We start from the raw sequence: 21,594 nt of genomic DNA on the forward strand, positions 1-21,594 counted from the left end.
TTGTGAATATGCAGTGCTAACTAAGTTCACTTGGTTAACATAGGAAAATTATTTTCGAGTTAGTGTCTATTGAGCATGGTCGGTTAACATAGGTTTTTCTTGTTTTGGCATATTGAGTTCAATTGATTCAGTTGTTGGTTCTAGTTGATTGAGAAGTTGAATATTAATTATTCTAAGTGGTATTCAAGCTAACTTGACAATGTATAAGATATAAATATAAGGTCAAGTTGAGAATTAGAAGGATAACTAGAAGTGGAAACAAATAGAATATTTGATGATGCTTAGAGGAAGAGAATTAGAAGGATAAGTAGAACATCCCTGTTGAGTTGCAAAGATTCATTCAATGAGGAAGGATCAAGTATACAAGCCAGAATTGAGATCTATAATTATCAATTTAATTGCATCAAAAATTAGGTCATCTCATTTTTACTCTCTAACCATTATAGCAGTGATCTAGATCTCTTAACCAAGTTGGCTTAATATATATTTGCAAATCCTTTAACAAGGTGGCATTTCTAATTGAATTGTCTAAAGACCTCTAACAAGGTCACTCCTTATAGGGTGATTAAATCCTCTAACAGGGTCACATCTGATAGTGTTTTTTGTAACCTTTAATAGGGTTGGCTCCTAATAGGGCTTGCTTTAAAAGAGTGAAAATCAGTAACTAGTTGCAATTGGTGGTTTTTCCCAAATTAGGTTTCCATGTTAAATCTTGGTGTTAATTATGTTCATGTTATTTCTTTTATATGTATGTGATTAAGTAAAGTAAAATCAATCACAGATAATATCTTAGAGATAATCATGTTAAGCAATTACAAAGTTATTTTAGTGTTTACCAAGTTACAACATTTGCTAGTGTAAACCGAATGCATGTGTGTTTATCAAGTTATAGCATAATGTAGTTTATACAAAGTATTGATTTGTACTGACATCTAAGAGATCTAGGATTTATTTCTTAGTAACTAATTCACCCCTCCCCTCTCAGTTACTCCTCTTATATTTCCAACACAAGTAAGGTAGTGCTATACCAAATAGATCATTTATACAATTACTTATTAATTATTGTAGCAAAAAAATGCCTTAATTGAGTGGAGCTAACAATTCTATGAAATCCTATATTCTAACATTAATTAGTGGTGTTTATAAGTCCTTTAGAACATGTCAATTATTACTTAGGATCAAGGAGTGATAAGGTCTAGATGATCTTTTGGTGTAAATCCTCTAAAAAGGTCACATTAACAACTTGTATCTAAACCTTAAATAAGGTTGGATCCTAGCATAGCTCACTTAAGAAGAGTACAAATTTTGGGTTCTTAGTCTGAGGTAGTTTTTCCCTTTACAAGGTTTCCACATTAAAAATCTTGGTGTCAAATGTGTGAATGTTTTTTTTTAAAGGTGTCAAAGCCACTTGATATATATATATATATATATACACACACACACACACACACACACACACACTCTAATTCTAACATAAGGAGCTCCCATGGAAAGAACTAGGAAGAAAAACTTCATTCATAACCCCATCAATAAGAAAAAAGGTAGAGAATGGTAGGCTATCAAACTAGGTTATAATATCTCAAGAAAGATACCTCAAATTTATAATAGATAGAAGAAGAAGGAAGAAAACCTAATACAACCATCTGACTAATATATACAAATAATCACATAATCAATTTTGATAATACTTTGGTAGAAAGGTGTAGTATCTCCAAAATGAAGTTGTAAACCTCCAAAGAGATGCTACAAAAATAAAAATCCTTTGTACCAATACAATAGCTAACCTATCTGCTAAAAAAGCTCCATGCTACAACCTGCACAAATCATATAGAAAAAACCACGTAGACAAAAATAGCACCACAATAGCTTATCTCATTCCTCCATGACTCTTATTATGGAAGCAAAACTACCAAGCTTAAGAGTAAGATCAAAAATGAAATGGGGAGGAGATATCAGTGGGGATACTGGTGCCTAGGAAGAGTCATGCTCCAAAAGATCCAAAATGGCAAAGACAATCTAATGCACATTATTTAACACAACTTTTAGGCAAGTGATCAGCATACTATTGTAGTGCAGCCTTAACTACATGAAAAGACTACATCTCTAGAGCCTTTTTTATGCTCTCAAAAACCACATAAACACTATAGTTACTAAGAAGTGCATGATGGTGAAATAAACTCTCAATGAGAGCAGCATCACTCTACAAATCATATTTTTGGCAAATTTTAGCAAGCTTACCATCTTGCAAGAAACCAGGTTTGATAAATCTAGAAACTATCAACTCCAAATGAAATGGAGATTGAAACAAATCGAGGGAATTTGACAAGAAAATTGATAGAATCTGAGAGGGATAAATTAATCTTTTCCCAAGAGGAAAAAGAATATCATGTCCAATAATTCTCTTAATTCCTATTTAAATATGTGGACACTCACAATAGAAGATAGTTGCCAACATACCATCTTTAATGCAACCCAAAAAAGGAAATTCCTATTCTTCAATTTCCAAGAGCACTCTATAATTTCTTGGATAATAATCCATATGTAATGCCAAGAAAGTTGAAAAAATGTTGATTGGATAGCTAACTCCTATCAAAGAACTAGGACAGCCTAACATAGTGTTGCCATTGATAACAAAAAATAGCTCCCACAAAATGCAAAGACCAAATCTCCAACCCAAAAATCCTAGAAAACCAAAATGACTCCTAATCTTGACACAATAAAAGCTTAAGCATGCAATGATTACATTTATAACAAAAGATATGAGATCCATCACATAATATCTAAGAATCAGAGTGCACATATGAAGTGGTTAAACCTAGGAGGAAATTAAAGATATTACAATTTCACACAAACTACTTCATAAAAAACTAGCCAATGCCTCTTAAGAAAAGAGAAAATAAAGTACGATAAATTCTAAGACCAACCACCAAATTTAGATGATAAATGTTGCCATAGCATAATGCCAAATAAAAGGCAAGCCAAATGGCATCTATCAAAAACTAAAAACAAACCTAGAGTATGGTAGAATAACCAAAAACCCACCTCAAAAATCACCTCATAACCATCTCATGATGTAGGCATGACAAGTACAAATGATGGAGCCACATAATAATTCATAATAACTCCTAGAACCTCAAGTCCCATCTACGAATCATCTTAACCTCCCCACTAGCTATCAGTTGCTAACTCTATATTATCATGGCTAATAAAAACATTATACCTAACTACTTAAATCCATATCTACTAATAATTAAAATATGCATAAAAAGGTCACACATAATGGCATTAAACATCCTAACATAAACTTAGCAACTCACACCTACCAAAAAAAGATAAGACTTGCACTTAATGATTAAAACAATGCAAGGGAACTTTTCTAGAAAAGAATTTGAAGAGTTAGAATCAAGAATATTTCTATCACAACCAACATTAGCTAAACAATGTGCCAACGCATTTCCTTCTCTGTACACATGCAATAAAATGTATCAATCTAGAGAATCAATGAAACCCCAATTTTTTTTAAAGATATACCCAAGATGCCAATTTTTGGTCTTCCTATGAATGCAGGCATTAATAACAACAAAAGAATCATGATCTATATGTAAACAAGAAATAGACAATTTAAATTTTCCAAAATCAAACCTTCTAACAAAGTAGTTGATTTTGCCATGTTATTAGTGCCAGAACTAATAGGTATTGTAGAAAAAGCTAGCACTTCTCCAAAATGATTTCTTAGAGAAATTCCAATACCTGATTCACCAAGACTCCCTCTAGATGACCCATCAAAATTTAGCTTGACAAATAATGAATTAGGAAGCTTCCATTTAATTAACTCTCTACAAATTAGAATAGGTCTAACTCGTTGAAACACAGTGAGGATGGAAATGATATAAGCTTCCAAGATTGAACTATTAAACTATCCCAAGATAAAAATATGCCATTCCTATTAAAATGACTAAATACATAATTATTCACTAGTTTAGAGATAAGTCACTCAATTGTGGCAATCACAAGGCTCACATCAGTCACCTCTTTTCTAAAGATTCTCTTATTCCATTCCCACCAAATAGACCATATAATTAATGATGGAACAATAATCGATAAGAAAGAAAATATTGAGTTAGTAAACATTACCGACCAAGACTAAAATAACTCCCATAAGGATTTGGAAAAAGGGAAAGAGATAGACAGTTTCCCTAAGACATAGTGTCAGCATTGTAGAGAGAATTGACAATGCACAAATGGATGATCAATAGATTCATCATGAAGTCCATGCAAAACACATTTAAATGGGTCATCTATATGAAGTTTTCCTAGTCTATCACTAGTAAGAATTCTACCCTGGATGACCAACTAAGAAAAAACTCTAGCTTTTGATAGAAAACATTTATCCCAACAAAAGATAAAAGCTCGATGAGAAACATATTGCTCTGACATACCCAAGAGGGCCTCATATCCAAATTTAATAGAATGAAAACCACTTTTGGTAGGACACCACATAAGTCTATCACAACCTTTGGACAAAAAAACCAATTTTTTTGCCAGGATATTAGCTAGGTTCCTAGCCAACTTTCTTCTATTAGGAAGAGAAAAATGATCTTTCCAACATGCCTTGTGAGACACAATGTCAACATAATCCACATAATCCACTAAAAGATCCCCCCAAACTAGAGAGGATACCTCCATAACCTCCTTCAAAGAGAGAATGTGACACAGCAGAGGACATCCATTCCAAGAGTCCTTCCAAAAGGATACATCAAAGCCAGAGTGAACCTACCAAGACAAAGCCTTGATGACTACTTCTCTAGATGACATCATAAAGTTCCAAATAGGCAACCTAGATGGGGGATTTGAAATAGCAAAGATTCTATGAGGAAAAGATGAATCTAAATATTTGGCTTGCATAATTTGATACCATAATGACTGAGACTTGGAATGCATATGTAAAACTAGCTCCACCCCTCCCCAAAAAAAAAAAGCTTTATTCCTCAAAGAAATATTATGTACACCAGCCCCTCTAGAAAAATTACTTGAGTAGTCATGTTAGATGACCAAAGCAAAGTGTAAATTATTTTTTCAATCTGAGCAATAATAGACGATGGAGTTTGGAGAGCTTAAATATAATACTTAGGGATAGCCAAAAGAATTGTTTTGATCAATAAAATTATGCTAGAGAGAGAAAGCCATCTTGCCTTCTAGGCCAAGATCCTACCCTTTAATCTATTTATCACATTATCCCAGAATGAAGGTTTCACTGGACCCATGAAGAATAGAATCCCCAAATAAACTAATGACAAATCATCTACTGAAAAGCCAAGAATGTTAATTATTCTTTGCGTAATTGAATTAGGAATAAATAGAATAAAAACTTTAGACTTATTTAGATTTATGACTTGTCCAGACCCATTAGTATATGTATCTAGAATCTACTTAATACACCTAGCCTCACTAATAGAAGATCTACCAAAAAGAAGTGTATCATCAAAAAAAAAATTATGTGTGACAGAGACCTCTGAATTTGGTATAGTTATACCTTTCCAATTGGCTAACAAATTCTTTCTAAGTATAGATCTACTAAGAGTTTCAACCATGATAATAAATAAGAAAGGAGAAAGTGGATCCCCTTTTCAAACTCCTTGAGTAGCTTGGAAATAGGAAGAAGTAATGCCATTGATCATGATTGCAAAAGAGGCCCTATAAAAGAAATTCTTAATCCATTTACACTAGGGACTAAAAAACCAAACTTGGAGAGGATTGCCAAGAGAGGAGCCCAATCCACTTTATCATAGGCTTTCATCATAGCTAACTTAGCAACAAATGAAGATTTTTAATAAGTTTCAATAGTATGCAAAAATTCTAGAGAAACAAGAGCACATCAGATGTATCCCTACCTCAAACAAAACCTCCTTGCTGAGGCGAGACTAATCTAAGAATTAAATATTTAAGCCTAAGATATATAGCTTTAGTTATGATCTTATAAATGGAATTGCATAATGAAATGGGCCTAAAATCTGCAAACATTTGAGGAGATTTTAACTTAGGAATCAAAGAGAGATTCGTTTTATTAAATTTTTTAACAATATAACCTCTCTTATGAGATTCCTCTATAACCATTAGAAGATCAAAACTAACCACATCCCAACACTTTTAATAAAAAATAATGGTAAATCCATCAGGACCAAGGGCTTTCTCAGGAGCCATAGAGAAAACAATAGAGTAGATCTCTTCAATATTAAAAGGCTTCATAATATTGTCATTGTATGAATTACTAACTAAAGATGGGATGGACTATAATAAAAAACTACTATCACCCCTACTATCTCTTAGGGTCTCACAAGGAGCAAGTAAATTTTTGAAGAATTCAACACCCTCATTACATATGTCATGTTGCAATACCAAATTATCCCCTGTTGAAACACTTTTAATGGCCAAGATAGATGAAGAAGATTCCCTAATTTTAGTAGAAGCATGAAAAAATTTCATATGCTTATCTCCCTCTTTTAACCATAATTCACAAGATTTTTTCCTTCAATTAATCTCCTACTTTGCACATAATATTTCCTAATAACATTGGAGGGATTTTTGTTTTTCTACTACCTCTGCATATGTCCCAAAATTCATAACATGTTGTAAAATAATATTAAGGTCATTTTCAACGTGATTCTTTTCATGAAACACATTTCCAAATACTTCTTTATTCCATATACTAATCTTGGATTTCACAAAAGTAAGCTTATTAGCAAATTGGACCATTTGGTGCCTTTACAGAAGGGAGCACTAAGATCCACCATTGACAAAGCAGTTGGAGACAACAGGGATGAGAAAACCACATAGTTTCAAACTTAAAGGAAGAACCATGCTTTGATAAATTTGGTTTGTTCAACTCAAGAGAGATAGGAAAATGATCAGATTTTGAATAAGACATCATTTGAGTAGAAAGAGAAAAATTCAAAACTTTCGTCCCTTAAGAAACAAGAAATCTATCCAATCTAGAGGAGATAGGAGTAGTAGATCTATTATTAGACCAAGTAAAGCTTCCATTCAAAAAATGAACATCACACAAGGCATTATCCTAAATAAAAAAATTAAACTCCTCTATGACCCTCTCAGTAGTATCATTACCCCTGATTTTTTCACTCGACAATGAAATGGCATTAAAATCACCCCCAATCACAATTGGGAAGTCATCAATTTTACTTATTTGATCAATGATTGATTCCCATAAAATGAGTTTATCCTAGGTCAAAGAAGGCTTGTAGACATTAAAAACAAAAAACTTAACATTAAACCATTTGAATTCAATGAGTTGCCAATTAGATTTTGACACTAGAATAACCCCTAAAATACAGTTACTTTTCCACAAAACAATAAGACCTCTAGAAGCACTAGAAGAAGGAACACAACTTGACTCCCAAGAAGGCCAACAGCTAGAAAATTTTACAAAAGACTCCTAAGAAAGTTTAGACTCTTGAAGAAGAACGATATCAACCTAAGAGGATAAGATAAACTTTCTAATCCTACTACTCTTGTCAAGGGAATTTAAACCCCTAACATTCCAAGACATAATCCTCATAATGAAGCAGGAAAGTGCATCGCACTCCTAGTTCAAATAATAGGTGAAAAAGTCTCCAAAAGAGTCGATTGAATACCAGCTTCAATTTCTTCCTTAACCTTACAAGCAAGAGGCTTACAACCCCTTCTCTTGGGTGTTTTAATGGCTGACATAGGAGATACTAGTACAAAGGAGCTCTTTGATTTCAAAATGGATATTCTTGAGAAAAATTGAAGCAATTAGCAATAGACAGACACTTTTGCTCAAAATATTCATTCACAAATACACCTTCTTCCAAAAAATTATCATCATGATCCTGAGCCACAATCGAGATAATGACACTACCAAACTATAGATGAGTATCTTGGCTAACCAATAGAGAAACAGGAGGGGACAAAATAAGGACAAAGGGATGACTACAAAATATCAAGTTCTAAATGATACCCTACTCTTCCAAAAGAGGAAAATCCTAACTCATAGGTGCGATCAACCCAATTAGAGGAAGTGATAAGAAAAAAAGAAATAATGGAAGCTAAAGATTCACCAAAAGATAGACCAAGCTCACCAAAAAAAGAAAGGGAGCAAGAAAGTGCAAAAAAAGCATCCATACCCAAAAAAGATAATGAGAAAAACAAAGAATGAAGAGGTAAGAAAATAGGGATAACCTCATGAATGGTTGATGAAAGTTATACCTCAAGTCTTTGGCCCAAATCAAGCTAAGGAGAGGATACATCAAACTCTTCCACTAAGCCAACATCATGGAAATAACTATGATTAATAGGAACCAACTGCAAAGGATGAAATTCTGAAGTTGACTGATGACAAGAAAACAAACACAACTTCAAATCTAAATTAAAACATTGACATATCTCATGCAACACCAAGAGAAAATTATGGCACTGATGCAAAAAATGACCCAAAGAATTGGCATTATTGGCAATAGTAGCTACCTCCAAATGCTAAATATGTTGTACCAATGTACCAAATTTTGAGAAAATTGAAATATTTGTAGGAAAAGGCTCCCTCTTTTGCATAAGGATTTAAACACTAACAACCAGATGCTATTGAACAAATAAAGCCAAGTCATGCTTAACAAAAATGCCCAACTTATTTTCAATAATCTCAACCAAAGAAGGATCTTTGTATTGCAATGGAAGATTCAAAAGTGCAACCCACTGAGGATAAAACCATATTAGATACTTTGAAACATCAAAATGGGGCATCTAGCCTGTAGTAATAATAAAAATCCCTTTGCAAAACCAACCCTTAAACTTATTCACATATACTTTATGATCATGGGAATCAAATATTACAACAAAGGCTACAGAAACCTTATCAAACAAAAATAACTCTATCAAGCTCACCTAATAATAGCTAGCCCAAGAAAGAAAAGTCTCAAACTCCACCAAAGACCAAAGCATAGCAATAAGTGCCAATGAACACAACAACTCCACCCTCAAGCTGACCAGATCAAAAGGAAAAATGACCTTAGGCTAGGACGGCCGATGGGATGGGCTACCCTAAATTGGGACATGCAAATCTTAATCTTAGGAAGGTAACAAAGGGGAATTAGGGCACAAGCACCAACCATTTGGAGTCAAGAGAGCTCGACATGGCTAAGAAGGGGGTTTCTAAACTGGGTTCCTATTTGGAGAAGACACAAATTGTGGAACTGGACTACCTAGTGATATGAAAATAGGCAACAAAGGCTAGGAATCTTGGCAAATATCAAAAGGGGGTTGATGAAAAAAATACTTCTTATGCTTAAACTCCTAAATAGAAAATTGATGATGCTTACCATGATAAGAAGGATAAGGGCCAAGAACACCAATGGAAGACTTATTAAGATGAACACCAAAAGAAGGGTGAGGACCCAGAATGCCTCTAAACATAGAAGCCATAGGCAGAAAAGTAGGCCAAATCCTCACTCAATTTGCCTAAACTTATGGTACAAAAAATTTCCCCAGCTTCACACTATCCCTCCAGAATCCTTGCCAAAGAACCAATTGCGGTGAATGGCCAAAAGATTTTAAAAATACCAAGTCTTCTGCATCAATAGGGAAACCAACCCAACACAAATTATCAAAATGTGGGTTGACCTTAGCCTTTGAAGAAACCATGTGTAAACCATGCTCCTATCAAGCAACCAACCCAATACTCTTTCGTCAAGCATCTAGCCCACCTAGACCCTGACAGGAATCACCTGCAAGTTAATTTTCAAGTTATTATCATTTTACTACAACTCGGTAATAACTAAGTTAATGGTCGATAATATCTAAGTTTTATTATTGTCATTTAGTTATAATAGAACAATAAATGAATAGTTTGGAGTCAAGTGTTTGAGTGAGTGATGCAGGAGCATCTTACATTAGAAAATTAAAAGGGTCTTGATATATATATATATATATGGAGGAAAGAGAAAGTGACAAAAATTGGAAGAAAATAATAATGTAACTTTTGGTTTGAGGGTTTATTTAATGTAACTTGATAGGCCAACTTGTGGCTTGGTTTGGTATAAGTAGAGGGTCTTGTCTTTTTATTATTCATTCCTCATGATTATTTGATGGCATTTAGCATGAAGGAAATCAGCTAGAGAGAGAATTAGCTAAGTAGAGTGATGTTTGTGAGTAGAGCTAGTAGTCGCAACTTGGGAAACAAGAAGGTTTCTTGGTGGATTGCAAGCACAAGTTTAGATTCTTCTTGGTATTGTCTACTAGGTTGTGGATCTGGGCTAGCTAAGATTTTGATCTTGTGAGATCTTGTAAAAATGTTACTATAATTAGTTATGTATTGTAATTTCTTATTGCAATTGTTTATGGAGTTGGATGTTGCTAGTGTGGATTCACTAGTTGCTAAATTGGTTGAGAATCTACATGATACTATGGATCTATACACTTCTGATTTTCTCATTGTTGACATGGCTAAGGATTTACATGTTTCTCTTATTGTGGTTTGGAGCTTACATGTTACTAACTTGGCTTTGAAGTTACATGGTGTTTTTGTCATGGATTTCATGTTTGAGGATATTACTATTTCTTGTTGTGATCATTTGTAGAGATTGTTGGTGAAGCTTTGTGTTTAGTTTGTTCCTAGAAGTGAGAATGATGATTGGGTTACTGAGATTCATTCAATTTTTATGTTTGAGTGAATGAAGCATTGATGGTTTATCTTTCAGATTTTTGCTTCTATTTGGGATGGATTGGAAACCTTTGGTGAAGATGAAGTTTGTTGGAGAAATTTCTTTTGGCATCAAATTATGGTACATACTTTTCTATCTACCCTGAGAGTCTGATGTAGGAGCATCTTGCATTGAAAAATAAAAGGGGGCATGATATATTTATTTTAAAAAGAGAGTATATATATATATGTGTGTGTGTGTGTGTGTGTGTGTGTGTGGAGGAGAGAGAAAGTGACAAAATTTGGAAAAAAATAGAAAATAAAAGGGGGCATGATAGATTTATTAAAAAAAAGAGTGTGTGTGTGTGTGTGTGTGTGTATATATATATATATATTTGGAGAGAGAAAGTGACAAAAATTGGAAAAATATAACTTTTGGCTTGAAGGATTGAGCAATACAAATCTATAAAACCCGAGGAACACATGCATGCAAGAACCTGTCATAGAGAAGAAAAGACAAAGATAAGGCAAGGGTTTGGCTCTAAAAATATGAAAAGATGTTATTTCTATAATAATGAATTGAAATTTATAATTGATCAATCCTTATAGAAGTAGATCGTAAAACCTAAAAGGGGATGACATTTAATAATTAATATTTAATTATTAAATGGGAATACATGTGCATAAAGGGAAATCTTAAGAAGTGAGTAAAGGTAATTAAATTAAATATTTACTCTAACACTCGCCCTTAAGATGAACAATAATGGAACTACAAACAATGCATGAAAAAGCAAGTAAACTAAAATGTTGAAAGAAAACTTGAGTCCCAACAACAAGGCCTGATAAGGTACCCAATCACAACCAAATCTTGATGAAACAGAGAAATAGAGAAAACCCAATGGGAAAAACCTTACTCCAAAAAGAGATAGAAAGAAAAAACATAAATGATATGTCTCAAGAGACTCTCTCAAAACCATAAGTACAATGAAACCTCCCATGCTAGAGGATCAAGACTCCATAGCACCCCCCCCCCAAAATGATAGAACTCATGTGTCAATGAACATACCAATGTGGCTCCAATCTGCCAAAAAAAGGCACTAGACAAGGAGAATGAAATCCCTAAATGTAAGGTGAAGCTAAAAGTCTTGGCTAATGCTCAAAGGAGAATGCTTGAGAATCTTGAAATGGAATCTCCAATGGAGGTGGAATAATAGGTGTGTTAAATATGTCATCTAAGAGGAGATGTATGTCCTCTAATATATCCTCAAAAACTATACTAGGTGGCTCTGTGATATCCCCATTTTGTTATATAATTTAATAATAAATAAGTATTATATATTATTAAAAAGATTAATAATGTATATAAATTGAAAATACAAATTATATATATCATAAATATTTTTTGAATTTTGATGGTGTTGGTGTTAGTGTTGTTCACTAATATAGTGAGATTGTAAATGTTTATGTTAGTCAATTGTAAATACTGTGACGATGCTAGGTTTTCTTTCTGGTTCTTTCCCAGTTGAGCTCTTGAACCAGTTTTTTATTATATATATAGTGGCTTGTCCACTTTTTCCACAAAAAAAAATATATGCGTATATATATATATATAAACACTATATTATTGAGTATAAATAATTAATATATATATACACATAAATCAACTATTGACAAATATATCTTAATTACTTATTAAAATAGTATTATTAATTACAAGGAATATGATTTATATAATTAATATAACATATAATCATATTTAATATAATAATATATAATATAATTATCTTATTAATATGATTAATGGGACACACACACACACACACACACACACATATAAGAGATTAAATTATGAAAAAGGATATAGAAGGTCTGGAATATAAAATGTGAAGGAAAAATGAGGAATGTTCGAAAAAGGGACATTACAATCGATATGAGAGCGTGTTCCTACCATCCTGATGGGGAGAACATCAATAGAAAGAAATTTATGAAATGATAGACTATAAAAAAAATTGAGATAAGATACATATACTAAAATATTTAACATGTATCAAAATTGGAATAAGCTTGGACATATTTTATCACTCCATGTAGAGGAAGGGACATCAATCCATATAAGGTAAGTTATATATTTTCTTTATATTATTATTTTGAAAATAGTTATTAATATGAAATGTTGCTATTATAATATAAATATATTTTATGATTGAGGAGAGTTTCAAAAAAGGTATGTGTTAGTCTCAACTTTCTCTTTATTTACATCTAGAAATAGATATCATAAATTTGAAATATATGTAAGAATAATTTATATGGTGGATGTATGATACCTAAATGAGATTAGGTACATTTTTTTATATAGAAATCAATATTGTTTCCTAAAAGAAAATAATTAATCTCAAATATTATTACAACTTATAATATAAGAAATGAAAATTTTCAATATTTATATTCATATATGTAAATAAGATTAATATTGAGAGTCAAATTAACTCTCACATTTGATATAACTTTTTAATATTCTTATTAAGTATAATTGTTTGATAAGATTATCTCAAAAGTTATTTGATATGAACCATATTTATGTCAATAATAAGGATTTTGATATTAGTGTATAGTGGATAGGGAGTGTGTATAGGGTGAGGAGTATATCGGTCGTGTAGGGGTATAGGAATCCCAATATGGATTTTAAAGATCTAAGGGAGCCCCAAGCTGAGCGCATCCAAACTTAAGCAGCAATAAACTTTCCATCCATAATGAAACTAAACATGTACATAGTGGATAGGGAGTGCACACAGTGGGAGGAGTAAATCGGTCATGTTGGGGTAAGAGAATCCCAATATGGATTAAAATTTTGAGAGAGCCCCAAGCTAAGTGCATCCAACCTTGAGAAGTATTAAATCTACCATCCATGTCAAAATCTTCCTAATGGGTAGGGAGTGTGCACAGGGGAAGTAAATTGGTCATGTTGGGGTGAGAAAAATCCCAATATGGATTAAAAATTTGAGGGAGCCCCAAACTGAGCATGTCCAAACTCGAGAAATGGTAAATCTACCATCCACTATGGGATTATACACCCTATTATAGTACCAACTATAGAAAAGTTGTTAAAAATATGCATGTTCAAGAAATTTTGACTTCGAGATAGTGGAAAGGAGTGCTATATTCACAATCAAAGTGGTAAAATATTTCCTTAAGTTTTTCTTATTTCAAATTGTAAGCAAGATTATAACATGTATACTATGTGTCTACATTGTGTCTTTATCCATTAATATGTTCTCTTTGTGTCTTCATACATTCATGTGTCTACCTCATGTTTGCATCGCATCTTCATGCATTAATTTGTCTACTTTGTGTCTTTATACATGTGTTCTTGTACATGCTATTATATACTAACATGTTTACTTTGCAAGTATCTAACACATATGCAGAAAAGAAAATGAATCCAGACTATGAATTAATAAGGATCAAATCAATTGCTTGAGGACAAGCAAATTTGAGAGGGGAGGACTATGTTATCCCTATTTTGATATATAATTTAATAATAAATAAGTATTATATATTATTAAAAAATTAATAATGTATATAAATATATATATATAATCATATAACTATATGTGTATATAATAAATAAAAATATTATATTAGATATTAAAACACTATATTATTGAGTATGAATAATTAATATATACACATAAATTAACTATTAACAAATATATCTTAATTACTTATTAAAATAGTATTAATAATTACAAAGAATATGATTTATATAATTAATATAACATATAATTATATTTAATATAATTATCTTATTAATATAATTAATATTAATAATGAAAGGGCATGTCTCTTGGAGATACACATGTATATAGGAGATCAAATTATGAACAAGGATATAGAAGGTCTGGAATATAAAATGTAAAGGAAAAATGAGGAATTTTCAGAAAAGGGACATTATAGCTCAATGAATGGAGCTACAATGTTAGGCAATGTTGAAGAGTAATCATGTGCAATTGATGGAATCTGAATAGGAGGTGAAGGTGTAGAAGTCACAATACTAGTCTTAGGAATAACACATAAGTTCAAGTGATCCAAACTCACCTCAATATTCTCTCATGAAGAAGGAGAGTGGGTCTCTGATAGTGGAGATGGTGGACTAAAAGGAGAGAAAGAGTATAAGTGGGAAGAATGATCAACAGTCCTTGTAGAAACAATATTGTCTATCTCACTATCTCTAATGTGCATTGAATCTTGTGCAAACTTAACTGTCTTCCCTGTTCCATTGTGTGTAATCTGATAAATAGAGAGAAGGTTAGAGACAAAGATGGAACACATAGTACATCATGAAATGTACTATCATTAGTGTCAATATAACCTTTCCCACATATAGTCATAATAGTATTGTTCCCCATCAAAATGTGTAGAGTAGGAGAAGCCTCAAAAGAAGAGAAAAAATCTTGCAAAGATGTCATATGGTGTGAAGAACCTAAATCGAGTAACCATCTAGAAGTGTGTATAGTAGTAGTTGCACATAGTGCTTGACCCTTTCCTATGTCTTTACCATCTGACTGAAATAATGATAAAGAAGAAGAGATGTGAGAAGTAGAAGGAATATATATGCTTCTCTTCTGAAGGAGAGTTGTCAAATTTGAAACCTATTTTGGCATAGCCATCTAACTTCTTCTCATAGCAATGTGCCTCGTCATGATTGAGATTATTACAATAAGCACACTTCATTCTATTTGGCTTTGATTTATCCCCGTTAGGAGGAGGTGAGACTAATGAGATGTGAGGGTTAGAATCAATCTAAGACTCTGTAGGATATGACTTTTGTTTCTTCTCCTTCTTCTTAGAAGATGTCTAAGCTACCAATGGATAAGTTTGTGAGCCTATGAGAGAATCCAACTGAGAGAGCTTAGATTTATCTTGAGTCAAACAATCAGAAAAATCCTCAAACGATGGAATTATAAATATAGTACCCAAAGAATCCATGATGGAATGGAAGGTAGAAGGAAAAATCTAAAAGTTTTCATGAAGCTTAGAAAGAATCAGGTAAATGCACTCAATGTCAATCTTGATCTTCCCACAACCCTACAATAAAGACCTCTATTGTTTGAACTTAATCAAGAATTCATCAATGGAAGGAAAAGAATCTAGTGTAAGAGAGGTAAGTTGTGCCTCAATCTGAAGTGCCCTAAACTCATTCACTATACCAAACAAGTTGTTAAGCTTGGTCCACATAGCTAGAGGGGTGTTGTACCTATCAAGATAAAATTGTAAACTGTTAGATACCTATAAAGAAATAAAACCCATTGCCTCATCCATCTTGTTCCTATATTGCATGACCTTAAAAGGCCCCTGTAAAACTAGCAGCATTGTGTCTAAATAAGACCACAACCCTTTTGACTAGAGAAGTTATGTCATTAGGGACTTCCATGTGTGATAGTTATAAGAGGTCAAAAGTTCTAGACAAAAATATGTCTTAGCCATTATTTTGTTTTTTTTAATAGTTATGGTTTATTGATGTAAATGAAAGAAATAATAATATAAAACACACCCATAATGCAAAAAATTGAACCCCATATCCTAGAAAGAATGTGTATACAAGAAAAGAGAAAAAAAGATAATTTAGTTTGAGAATCACATGTACCTTTAAAAAATACTGATGAAAATAAAAAATAATTTAGAAAGTGCTCAAGAAGAACATTTTGGTGCTTCTTTTGGGTCTGAAAATGAAGCTAGAATGAGCAAGTTATGCCCCTTGGAATGTAGAAAGCATCATCAGACTTTGAGCAAAAAAAACATGTATAAAAATGGAAAAAATTCCAATAAATACCTTCATAAATCTGTCCATCTCAGAATAAGCTTCCTGACCATATAAGATTTGTCAAATAAATACCTCGGTGTGCCCAAGATACAACCAAAAAACCATCAATGGGTTTTTAGGACAAAATAACTCAAACACTGATGTGTGAATGGCAATCAAATTTTGGTTCAACAAATGTTAACATCATTACTTGTAGCTATTAGACCTGTTGTGTCTATGCTCTACTAATTTCAGCACTATGCAAGCATTCTTTGCACCTTTTTTAAAAAAAGGTTTTAAAAAAATCAATGCATGCACCTATAATTTGTGCAAACTTTTTGATTTTTCAATGCCTCTTTTTAAAATAAGGTGATTTTTTTTGTGATTTGATTTTTTTTAAAGTGTACTTGAATTGGGATGTGTGCCAAGGTTGTATAGTCCTTGTATGCAAATTTTTTTGCCTCCCCAATCAACGTTGTCTAAATTTGATAAATTTTATATGAAAATATGGGTTTTGATGCACTCTAAATCCAATGGTGATGTCCATTTGGACTCAAAGAGTTCCTACTTTTAGAGACTTCCCTATTTTCACAAAAATATTAGAATTGTTCCAACAAACCCCTAGTCCTATTTTCTTCAAAAACTTGAACAAGCTATAACAAATCTGACTCTAATAACATGAAGGATTTTAGCAGTACAAATCCACAAAACCCAAAGAACACCTACATGCAAGAACCTGTCACAAAGAAGCAAAGAAAAGGAGAAGGCAAGGGTTTGGCTCTAAAAATATGAAAAGATTGTATTTCCAAAATAATGAATTGAAATTTACAATTTATCAATCCTTATAGAAAGAGATCGTAAAACTTGAAAGGGAAACCCTAAGAGGTAAATGACATTTAATAATTAATATTTAATTATTAAATGGGAATGCATGTGCATAAAAGGGAATCTTAAGAAGGAAGTAAAGGTAATTTAATAAAATAAAGTGAAATTAATCCTTTAGTCTAACACACACACACATATATATGGAGGAGAGGGAAAATGAAAAAAATTGGAAGAAAAAAATAATGTAACTTTTGGCTTAAGGGCTTGTTTAATGTAACTTGCTAGGCTGACTTGTGGCTTGGTTTGGTATAAGTAGAGGATCTTGTGTTTTCATTATTCATTCCTCATGGGATTTGGATGGGATTCAACATGAAGGAAGTTAGTTAGAAAGAGGATTAGTTGAGTAGAGCGAAGTTTGTGAGAAGAGCTAGTAGTTGCAACTTGGAAAATAAGAAGGTTTCTTGGTGGTTTGCAAGCACAAGTTTAGATTCTTTTGGGGGTTTTCTACTAGGTTGTGGATCTAGGCTAGTTAGGATTTGGATCTTGCAAGATCTTGCAAAATTACTATTCTTATTTCTTATTTATTGTAATTTCTTATTGTAATTGCTTATGGAGTTGGATGATGTTGGTGTGGATTCACTAGTTGCTAAAGTGGTTGAGGATCTACATGATACTATGGATTTGTATGTTCCTAATTTTTTTGTGATTGGCATGGCTAAGGATTTACATGTTTCTCTTATTATTGATAGGGGCTTGCATGTTTCTGACTTGGCTTTGAAGTTACTTGGTGTTGATGTCATAGATTTCATGTTTGAGGATATTACTATTGTTGGTTGTGATTAGTTGTAAAGATTTTTGGTGAAGCATTATGATCAATTTGTTCTTGGAAGTGAGAATGTTGATTGGGTTATTGAGATTCCTTTGATTTTGATGTTTGAGTAGATGAAGCATAGATGGTTTATTTTCAAATTTGTTCTTATGTCTAGGATGGATTAGAAGCCTTTGGTGATGATGAAGTTGGTTGGAGAATTTTTTTGGGCATCAAAGTATGGGACATACTTTTATATCTACCTGGAGAGTCTAATGTAGGAGCATCTTGCATTAGAAAATAAAAGGGGGCATGATATATATATATATATATATATATATATATTAAAGGATATATATATATATATAGATATGGAGGAGAGAGAAAGTGACAAAAATTGGAAGAAATTTATTTTTTTAAATGTAACTTTTGGCTTTAGGGTTTATTTAATGTAACTTGCTAGGCCAACTTGGGGCTTGATTTAGTATAAGTAAAGGGTCTTTTCTTTTCATTAGTCATTCCTCATGGGATTTTTTTGGGATTGATGCAAGGTGCTCCCCTTAATACCGTAAACTCATAATAGAAACAAAGAAACAACAGCAAATGCAAGAACAAAATATGGACTTCTTATTTGCACCTCAAATGCAGAATTACAGAATTCATAGGTACAATATGCTAACCCGCATGGGTGCCTTCAATACATTAATTTGCAAGACAGGTTGCGAACTATCATCCAGAGTTGTCCTAGACAATGTTTGGGCTTTCTTAAATAGGCAATTTTATGCCACTTGGAAAGGTTCTAGATGCTCAAACTTAATACCTAGGGTTGATAGACCCTAACAATACACTTAGAGTTGGCTAGATACATCTTTGACAAATTATTTTAGAAATTTTGGTAGCCCAACTTTCGAAGTCCATAACTCACGAATTGTTGCTCTGATTGGCTATTACAACTACTTTTTAAAAATGCCAGCTCCTAATCTATAGGCTTGGAATGGCACTAGCACCCTTCTGTTGAGTTTTTGGACCTCATCTAAGCACTCTAAGGCCTCCAATGGTGAGCCTAAAGGTTTTTCTACAAATTTTCCTACCAAAAATCTGTAATAACTTCTTTGATACTAATGCTTGAGCAATGAGATTTTTATGGTAGGCTTACAACTCTAAAATTAACCTTCCTATAGAGAATGAGAACATTTTGAACTGATATGACAAACTTACCAAAAATAGCAAGTTCCCATAAATAGTAACCACCCTATCTACTAGTCCTTATTAAAATAGAAAACACTAAAAATAAAATAGTTTTGGGTGATGCAAGATTTCCTTTAGACCCAGGATGCTCCTGCATCAGGGATTTGGATGGGATTTAGCATGAAGGAAGTCACCTAGAGAGAGGAGTAGCTGAGCGTAGAAAAGTTTGTCAGCAAAGCTAGTAGTTGCAGCTTAGGAAACAAGAAGGTTTCTTGGTGGCTTGCAAGCACAAGTTTATATTCTTCTTGGGGTTTTCTACCAGGTTGTGGTTCTGGATTATATAGGATTTGGATCTTGCAAGATATAGTAGAATTACTATTGTAATTTTTTATGGAGTTGGATGTTAATAGTGTGGATTCACTAGTTACTGAAGTGGTTGAGGATCTACATGATACTACGAATCTGTATGTTCCCAATTTTCTTGTGGTTGACATCATAGAGGATTTACATGTTTCTCTTATTGTGGATTGGGGCTTATGTGTTGCTGACTTAGCTTTGAAGTTACATGGTGTTGTTGTCATGGATTTCATGTTTGAGTATATTACTATTACTAGTTGTGATTAGTAGTAGAGGCTATTCGTGAATCATTATGTTCAATTTGTTCCTGGAAGTGAGAATGTTGATTGGTTTCTTAGATTCATTCAATTTTGATGTTTGAGTGGATGAAGCATAGATGGTTGATTTTTACGTTTGTTCTTCTATCTAGGATGGATTGGAAACCTTTGGTGAAGATGAAGTTGGTTGGAGAAATGTCTTTTGGCATCAAAATATGGGACATACTTTTCTATCTACTTGGAAAGTCTGATGCAAGAGCATCTTGCATCAAAAAATAAAAGAGGGCATGATATATTTTTTTTTTTTAAATTATATATATATATATATGGAGGAGAGAGAAAGTGACAAAATTGGAAGGAAAAAATTGTAACTTTTAGCTTGAGGGTTTATTTAAAATAACTTGCTAGGCTGACTTGTGGCTTGCTTTGGTATAAGTAGAGGGTATTTTCTTTTCATTATCCCTTCATCAGGGGATTTGGATGGGGTTCAGCATGAAGGAAGTCTATTAGAGAGAGGAGTAACTGAGCAGGGTGAAATTTGTGGGTAGAGCTAGTAGTTGCGGCTTGGGAAACAAGGTATCTTGGTAGCTAGTGAGCATAAGTTTAGATTCTTCTTGGGGTTTTCTACCAAGTTCTATATCTAGGCTAGCTAGGATTTGGATCTTGTGAGATCTTGTAGAATTACTATTTTAATTTCTTATTTATTTGGCTATAAATCAAAAGACCTTACAACTAGGCATATTGGATATAAATTTTATGATTCAATTATGAGAGTTGGCAATATTTGGATCTAAATATTAGTGTTATTTTTATACTTTTGATGTGTGGTCATGTGTTGGGGGCTAGGACATCTCCTTTGGGGATTCTCATGCCTTGCACTACACCAATGAGTTAATTGATTAGTTGACTGATTATACCGAGTGAATCCTTATGATATTTATGAAGTTTGTTTGTTTCTAAAATTGTTTGAAGGGATTTAGGATACCCTTCTTTTGAAAGCCTTTACGTTGATACGAGGGATAATTCAAAGGATGAACTAGAGAGAAAGTCATAAGTTTTGGCACATGTAGAGTTCCCTAAATTTTTTCATAGATTACAAAAGGATAAATATGACAAGTATGTCTTGGGTGTAGAAGTTTATTATAAGGTGGATTATTAGTTTTTTTGAATTCCTAGTGTATATAATTGAGTTGGTTATTAAACATGGTCGTGTTACTTGATATGTGAAATGTCACTTGCATCCACCATTTTTTAATTCATATTATAATGATGTTTTTAAGTATATGCATGATTACACAGTATGAGAAAGTGTTAAACACATTGATAGTGTTGAATATAGTGGAAACATAGATACTATTAGACATGATAATGAATTTTTTTTAAATGGGAGGTTTTTTTAATGGATTGTACCTATGGAATAGATAATCCTCAATAATATCATTCCATATAACTGGTTAATGAGAAAATTGTTAATAGGTCTATGAAACCAATTACCCCTTATGATAGTAGGGAACTTGCAAAGATAGAAGTCGCTAAATTATAGCTATAATTGGTTCTACCCCAATTAGCATTGATCTAGTTAACTCAACAACACTACCAATAGAAATATCTTAGCTAGTACCAACATCACTTTTCTTAGTTCCATAACTAGTTGCTAAGGATTTTATGGTTGCAACTATAATGTAGACAT

The sequence above is a fragment of the Cupressus sempervirens genome, chromosome 11 (genome assembly GCF_028749045.1).
Source record: "Cupressus sempervirens isolate cs-2001-9-10 chromosome 11, ASM2874904v1, whole genome shotgun sequence".
In the NCBI taxonomy this organism is placed as follows: Eukaryota; Viridiplantae; Streptophyta; class Pinopsida; order Cupressales; family Cupressaceae; genus Cupressus; species Cupressus sempervirens.